This window comes from Juglans regia, chromosome 10 (assembly GCF_001411555.2).
Source record: "Juglans regia cultivar Chandler chromosome 10, Walnut 2.0, whole genome shotgun sequence".
Classification (NCBI taxonomy): Eukaryota; Viridiplantae; Streptophyta; class Magnoliopsida; order Fagales; family Juglandaceae; genus Juglans; species Juglans regia.
This window is the reverse complement of record NC_049910.1, coordinates 15,107,242-15,114,999: the sequence shown is the minus strand read 5'-3', so window position 1 is coordinate 15,114,999 and position 7,758 is coordinate 15,107,242. Positions and strand designations below refer to the sequence as shown.

At 39.7% G+C, this 7,758-nt stretch overlaps 1 long non-coding RNA gene across 2 annotated transcripts; it reads right to left on the bottom strand.

Moving 5' to 3' along the window:
• Window positions 1-2,560: 2,560 nt before the first annotated feature.
• LOC108981777 lies at window positions 2,561-7,020 on the bottom strand. Of its 2 annotated transcripts, none has more exons than XR_001994613.2 (3): window positions 6,856-7,020; window positions 6,651-6,773; window positions 2,561-2,895 (listed from the first exon to the last, which is right to left on the bottom strand). It is a non-coding gene; the product is annotated as an uncharacterized LOC108981777 (long non-coding RNA). The 2 variants fall into 2 exon arrangements; XR_001994612.2 differs by having other exon boundaries at window positions 6,651-6,737.
• Between the last annotated feature and the right edge of the window lie 738 nt (window positions 7,021-7,758).

Genomic DNA, 7,758 nt, shown 5'->3' with positions numbered 1-7,758 from the left:
AAATTTTATCAGGGTATATAACTATTTTTAATATCTAATTTTAAAATTTGATAAGACATTGTTTGTTGTTAATTGATGGTATGTAATATGATACAATTGGTATGTTTTTAAATTTTATAAAATTAGTATTTCTGATGTGTACGTTCGAATATAAATTAAAAACGTTCGAACGTGAATGCATAAAATTGTATAGTAACATTCGAATGCTCCTCTACGTTCAAACATACTCACCCTCAAACGAACAAAACATTTGAATGATTAAGCGCAGGAGTGTAACCGGTCCGGTCCGGTTTTGGACAAAATCTAAGACCGAACTGGTATGTACCGGTTTTTTATTTTTCAAAACCAATTACGCACCGGTTACCCTCCTAAACCAGTACTTCCAGTTTTACCGGTCTCTGGTCAGGTCTGTTCCGGTTTTTCAATTTTTTTAAAATGTAAATTTCACAATTTGTCATTAAAAATTTGTTTATAAAAAAAAAACTTTTAGTATTAATTATAAGTATAACTATAATCTATAGTCTATATTAGACTATTAGTATTATTTATAAACCTATATATTAGTATTAACACTTAATGTAATAATGTAATAATTTAAAAATTATAATATGAAATTATTTCATATATATGTATATATATATATATGAAATTATAAATTAACATTTAATGTATAAATTTATAATTATACATTATATATAAAACTTATTTATATTAATATTTAATATATATTTAAAATATTTTGTATAAAACTTATATATAAAAATATTATTTTTTATTTTTTTTAATCAACCAGTCCGGTCCGGTCCAAAAAATCTAGAAACCGGAACCGGCCGGTTTTTCGGTTTTCCGGTTTGAGTTTACACCCATAATTAAGCGATTAACGTTCAAAGAAACCTCCTAACGTACCACTTGCATTCGAACGCTGCTTCGTTTACATTCATAATAATGTCCGAATGTTAAACCCGTTACGTTTGAACATTGGTATGTTAACGTTTGAACGGAAATTTGAACGTTTGTTGTAATTAACGTACAGACGCATAAATGTTCCAACATAAATACGGTACGTTCAAACTATAATCAACGAACGTCAACTTCTGTCTTTCGAAAGCCAATCGGTTGAGTTTCTGTTCAAACATTAAATTTGATGTCTGAACGACACTTTCTGTGACAGATCTCAACCATCACAAAAAAAGGGAACGTTCGAATGTTCAACCAAACGGAACACCTCCAACCATCACTAAAAATATTTTTAGTGATGGTTCAACAGTGAATTGTCACTAATTGTTTTTTGTGATGCACATTAGGTGACGGTCGTGGTCACCAAATATCTTTAGTGACATTTTTGTAATTTTTTGTGACGATTTCCTCTGTCACAAAATAAAAATTGTTTTGTAGTAAGGCATGGGGGCCTGTCCCCGTATAGTTTATTATCTTTGTAATTTGAGGATGTTTATTTTACTTAGGAGATGAACAATTAATGGGGTTATATATTTTGATGTGGACAGTAAACTGATGTTGGAATGTAATTATATATGGATATTTCTATTAGTGAATGAGTGTTGTACAACTCTTTAGTACTTTTAGTATTAGTCTCTGACTAATGTCCCATACTTTTTCCATTGCGATCTTCACAAACGTGTGCTTGGCTTATGAACGCACGAAATTTCCACGATAGTAAAGGGTGTAACTGATCGACTTGCATCCTGGACGTTGCGGTTCCTTGATAATCCACGATCGGAGGCAGGGGCACCTCAGTTTATCTCCATTGATAGAATAATAAATTATTTCAAGTTTAGGACTGGTGATACACTTGCACTGTTGTGGTTTAAACCGTCATGTATTTTTCGTTAAGTGAGATGAACATAATTTGTAACGTAATGATCACGAAATTTCAAATTTGTCGCAATACTGATAGTGTAACACATCTGCCGGCGTTGGGTTGACTAGGTGCAAGGAGCGGTGGCGGCTGGGCGAGTTCGGGAAGAGAAGAGGAAGTTAGGGTTCGCGTAATGGGGGAACTGAAGTGCCAAAGTGAACTGAAGTGTTATGTGTGCGTGTGTCTCAAGTGAAGTGAAGTGAAAGTGAATGGAGTCTTGGGCTGGGCCCAACAGCATGGGCTTAAGGATTTTATACCTGGGCCGAATCCCTGTGTGGATCCATCTAGTTAATTCCTTTAATTATTTTCTTTATGGCTTGTTGTCAACTGGGCTACTTCAAACAATATTGTTTTCTTCTATTTACGGGCCCATGGCCTTTATTATCGCACTGTAGGGTTCTGCTATGTAAAGGCGCCATCATGTGCCTAAGCTTTTTCATGAACAATCTGAGTAAAAGTTTAGTTTTTCTTCTTCTTCTATATTCTCTCTATTACTTTCCCTGAAAAAGCATCCCACTGGGAAGCTTTTTCTAGTAATAATTCCTAGAGTGTTACAAGTGGTATCCAGAGACACCAGTGCCTGTGTAGAAAAATATTGCCTCATGGCAGAAGGTACTAGGCTAAGTCAGTTACAGGATGGGCTCAATGCCCTCAAAACATCATCAGAAAATCAGTATCAAGAGTTTAAAAAGTCCACAGATTCAAGAATGTCCCATTTAGATATAGATATGGCAACATTAAAGAAGCAAAATGAGTCTATTTTGCAGCAACTAGCTATCCTCACAGCGGGGATGAAAATAGGAAATCCCAGCTCGAATTCTGGGGAGTCTTTCTCGAGTGTACCAGGGGAAATGACCAGGAAAACTTGCATTTACAGCAGCAGCAACAGCAGCAGTTTCAACAGCAACAACAGTTTCAGCAACAATAATTCCATCAACAACAACAGTTTCCGCACTAGCAGCAGTTTCATCAACAACAGCAGGGTGAAGTCCAAGCACGCACAGTGAGGTTGGATTTCCCTGTATTCAATGGAGATAATCCATCAGGTTGGATTTATAAAGTTAACCAGTTTTTTCAATACCATAATACATTTCCACAAAGCCGTGTGAAATTGGCTTCCTTTCATTTAGAAGGAAGAGCATTGGTTTGGTTCCAAGATTTGGAAGAATGTGTGCACATCCAGGATTGGGATATGTTCACTAGAGCACTACTTGTTAGGTTTGGACCTAATGCTTATGATGATCCGATGGAGGCCCTTATTAGGTTAAAACAAACAACCACAGTGGAGGATTACCAAGCAAACTTTGAAACCTTGTCAAACAGGTTGAGAGGTATATCCAATGCATGTAAGTTGAGCTATTTTTTGAGTGGACTAAGGGATGAGATCAGACTACCTGTGAGAATGTTTAGCCCCACCAACCTAATAACTGCCTACAGCCTAGCCAAGATACAAGAGGAAAACCTTAGCCTAGCCAAAAGAAATTAAAGTCCATCTCGCACTATTCTGGTGAACCGAGTATCTTAAGGAATCCCAACCATCATTTTTTCCACCAATTTGAAAATGCCAAGCCAAACCAAAAACCATCTTTAACCATACACAAAATCAACCAAAACCAAATGAAAGAGAGAAGAGAAAATGGGTTATGTTATTATTGTGATGCCAAGTGGGTCCCTGGGCATAAGTGCCAAAATCCCAAACTATTTCTGCTGGAGGAAGTGTTGCCTAACAATGAGAGTAATGTGCTGATTGAGGAAATAGAAGTAGAAAATGGAGATGACATTCCAACAACCGTAGATACTTGTGCCAACCAAAAAAACCCAGAAATATCCTTCCATGCAATAACTAGTTCCCTTAATCCAAATACAATGAGAGTGAAAGGGAGGATTGGGAAGCAAGGGATTACTATCTTGATTGACACGGGGTCTACTCATAAGTTTTTAGACCCCGCAATATTAAGAAAAACCAATCTACCCTTGGATGAAAAGGAGAAGGTTAGGGTGAAAGTTGCAAATGGGGAGCTGGTTCCTAGCGCTGGGAAATGTAGTATGGTGGAAGTCCTTATTCAAGGAACCATCTTTGAGATGAAAGTTCATGTCATTGTGCTGGCTGGTTGTGATATAGTGTTGGGAATTAAATGGCTGCAGGAGTTGGGGAAAATCATGTGGGACTTTGATGGATTGTCAATGCAGTTTAATTATAAGGGCAAAAAGATAAAAATGCAGGGGTTAACAGCTGCCACGATGATTGAGGAAGGGTCTCTAAACATGCAAAATAAATTGGAGACAAGAGGGGTTATTTTACAGCTCATAGAAGGAGAAATTTCCACTGATTCTCAAGCTATAACTGACATTCCAGCAGTTGTTATGAAGTTACTGAGACAGTTTGGTGATGTGTTTTCAGAACCCAAAGGACTACCACCCCCTCGAAGCCATGACCACTCCATACACCTATTACCAAACACTAAACCCATCTCTATGAGACCTTACCGTTACCCTTATTACCAAAAAGATGAAATTGAGAAAATAGTGCAGGAATTGTTGGCTACGAGAGTAATTCAACCTAGCCAAAGTCCTTACTCTTCTCCCGTGTTGTTGGTAAGAAAGGCGGATGGGACATGGCGGCTATGTGTCAACTATAGGGGGCTGAACAGTGTGACCATCAAAGATAAATTTCCTATTCCAGTGGTTGAAGAGCTAATGGATAAACTACATGGGTCAACTATATTCTCTAAGCTGGATTTGAGGTTCGGCTATCATCAAATACGGGTTAAGCCTAATGACATGCCCAAAAGTGCTTTTAGAACTCATGAAGGGCACTATGAGTTCCTAGTAATGCCATTTGGGCTCACTAACGCCCCCTCAACTTTCCAAAGTCTCATGAACGAGGTATTTTGACCCTTTCTAAGGAAGTTTGTACTTGTTTTCTTTGATGATATTTTGGTGTACAACAAAACAGAAGGGGAACACACTCAACATTTATTGCTAACCTTAGAGACACTAAGGCAACACAAGTTATTTGCAAAACAGTCCAAGTGCCGTTTTGGGCGTGAAGAGGTGGCTTACCTAGGCCATTTAATTTCAGCAAAGGGGGTACAAGCAGACCCGGAGAAGCTGAATGTTATGGTGGAGTGGCCCCTACCTAAGACCCTTAAGGCCTTAAGAGGATTTTTGGGCTTGACGGGGTTATTACCGTAGATTTATAAAAGGCTATGGTGAAATTGCAGCGCCACTTACCCAGTTGTTAAAAAAAGAGAGTTTTCATTGGAATGAAGAGGCAAAAATGGCATTTCAAAGGCTGAAAGGGGCTGTAACGCAGCCACCAGTTTGGCTCTCCTGGACTTTTCCATACCATTCATAATTGAGTGTGGTGCTTCAGGGACAACAATAGGGGCAGTGTTGATGCAGCGGGGAAGACCTATAGCATTTTTCAGCAAGGCTCTCAAGGGCAACTCCCTCTCATTTTCTACCTATGAGAAGGAGTTATTTGCTTTGGTTTCAGCTATATTAAAGTGGAGGCATTATTTGTTGGGACGGACCTTCGTGGTTAAAACTGACCAACAAAGTCTTAAACATTTGCTTGATCAGAAAATTGGAACCCCTATGCAGCAAAAGTGGATCACTAAACTACTTGGCTACGATTTCGTTGTGGAGTATAAAAGAGGGTCCGAGAATAGGGTGGCTGATTCCCTATCCCGTAAACATCAGGAATCTGAAGGGGCGCTAATGTTGATCACCTTTCCTAATGTGGAATGGGTGGAGGACTTGAAGGAGGCCTATGAGGGGGATGTGCACTTACAAGAATTGATGAAGAGCTATTCAAAAGGTAAGTTAAGTTCTAACTATACCTTGAGGGATGGGTTACTACTGTACAAGAATAGATTATGTATTCCTCCATGAGGAATTTAAAAATAAGTTATTGGAGCTGTCCCATTGCAGTCCGTGGGGGGGGGGGACACTCGGGTTATGACAAGTCTATTCATAGGATGAGGAGGGATTTCTACTGGACAGGAATGAAGAAAGTTTTAAAGAAATTTATTACGGCATGTGATATTTGTCAAAGGTTTAAGGTAGATAACACTCTACCAAGTGGCTTGCTACAGCCATTACCCATACCATCTCAACCATGGACTCACATCACCATGGATTTTATTTATGGTCTTCCCATGTCACAAGGGTATGACTGTCTATGGGTTGTAGTCGATCGATTGACTAAGTATAGTCACTTTGTGCCCTTAAAACACCCATATACAGCCAAGATAGTGGCGGATTTATCCCTCAAAAATACCCTTAGGCTACATGGGTTACCCTGCTCTATAGTTTTTGACAGAGACCCAACATTCACAAGCCAGTTTTGGCAGGAATTGTTTTTCCTACAGGGGGTTCAAATGTCTATGAGCACTGCCTATCACCCGCAAACTAACGGGCAGACCGAAGCCGTCAACAAAACGGTCGAGAATTACTTACAGTGCTTCACAGGAGATAGGCCTCAGGACTGGGCAGTGTGGATTTCACTTGCAGAGTGGTGGTATAATTCCACTCAGCACACATCCACGAGGATCTCACCCTTTGAGGCCCTCTATGGTTACCCCCCACCTCGTTGGCTGGATTACATTCCGGGAATACCCGGGTACACTCAGTGGACCTCACTCTATGCAACAGAGACAAGATATCAAAAATACTCAAGCAAAATCTACAGCAAGCCCAAACGCGCATGAAAAAGTATTCTGATTTGAAGAGAAAAGAGCAACAATTTGAAGAAGGTGAATGGGTATACCTGCGCTTACAACCGTATCGGCAAACCACTGTAGCTCATCGGTGCAACCTCAAGCTTGCACCACGGTTCTTTGGTCCATTCCAAGTGCTGCAACGTGTTGGGGAGGTAGCATACAAGTTAGATCTGCCTCCATCATCCAAAATCCATCACACTTTCCATGTATCCCAACTCAAGAAGAAAATTGGAGTTAAAGTTTTGGCCATACCTTCACTACAGCCAGTAGATGACCAAGGGGTTCTACGGCTAGAACCAAAGGAAGTCCTCAGCCGTCGCATGGTCAAGGCGGGGAACAAGGCAAGAGCTGAGTTGCTCGTTTGCTGGCACGGGCAAGAGGCGGCAGACGCTACTTGGGAAACTTATTCATGGCTGAAGGAACTCTTTCCCAGTTGTTGATGGAGAGAGTGCTTTATCTAATTGGCGTTGGGTTGACCAGGTGCAAGGAGCGGCGGCGGCCGGGCGAGTTCGGGAAGAGAAGAGGAACTTAGGGTTCGCGTAATGGGGGAACTGAAGTGCTGAAGTGAACTGAAGTGTTATGTGTGCGTGTGTCTCAAGTGAAGTGAAGTGAAAGTGAATGGAGTCTTGGGCTGGGCCCAACAGCGTGGGCTTAAGGATTTTATACCTAGGTTGAATCCCTGTGTGGATCCATCTAGTTAATTCCTTTAATTATTTTCTTTATGGCTTGTTGTCAACTGGGCTACTTCAAAAAATATTGTTTTCTTCTATTTACAGGCCCATGGCCTTTATTATCGCACTGTAAGGTTCTGCTATGTAAAGGCGTCGTAATGTGCCTAAGCTTTTTCATGAACAATCTGAGTAAAAGTTTAGTTTTTCTTCTGCTTCTATATTGAAAATGCATCCCTCTGGGAAGCTTTTTCCAGTAATAATTCCTAGAGTGTTACAGATAGCTTATCTTCAAAAGAGTTGAAATGAATTGTACAAGAAGCAAATCTCAATAGGGCAAAGCACAGGAAGGTACTGACCATGTTTTCAAGGAAAATGCTATCCCTACCAAGAGTTGGGTTCCAACAAATTTTTTATTTATTTAGTGATTAAGGAAATATTTTTTAATGATGTTATGAATTTTTTTAATTTTTATGATAATTAAAAA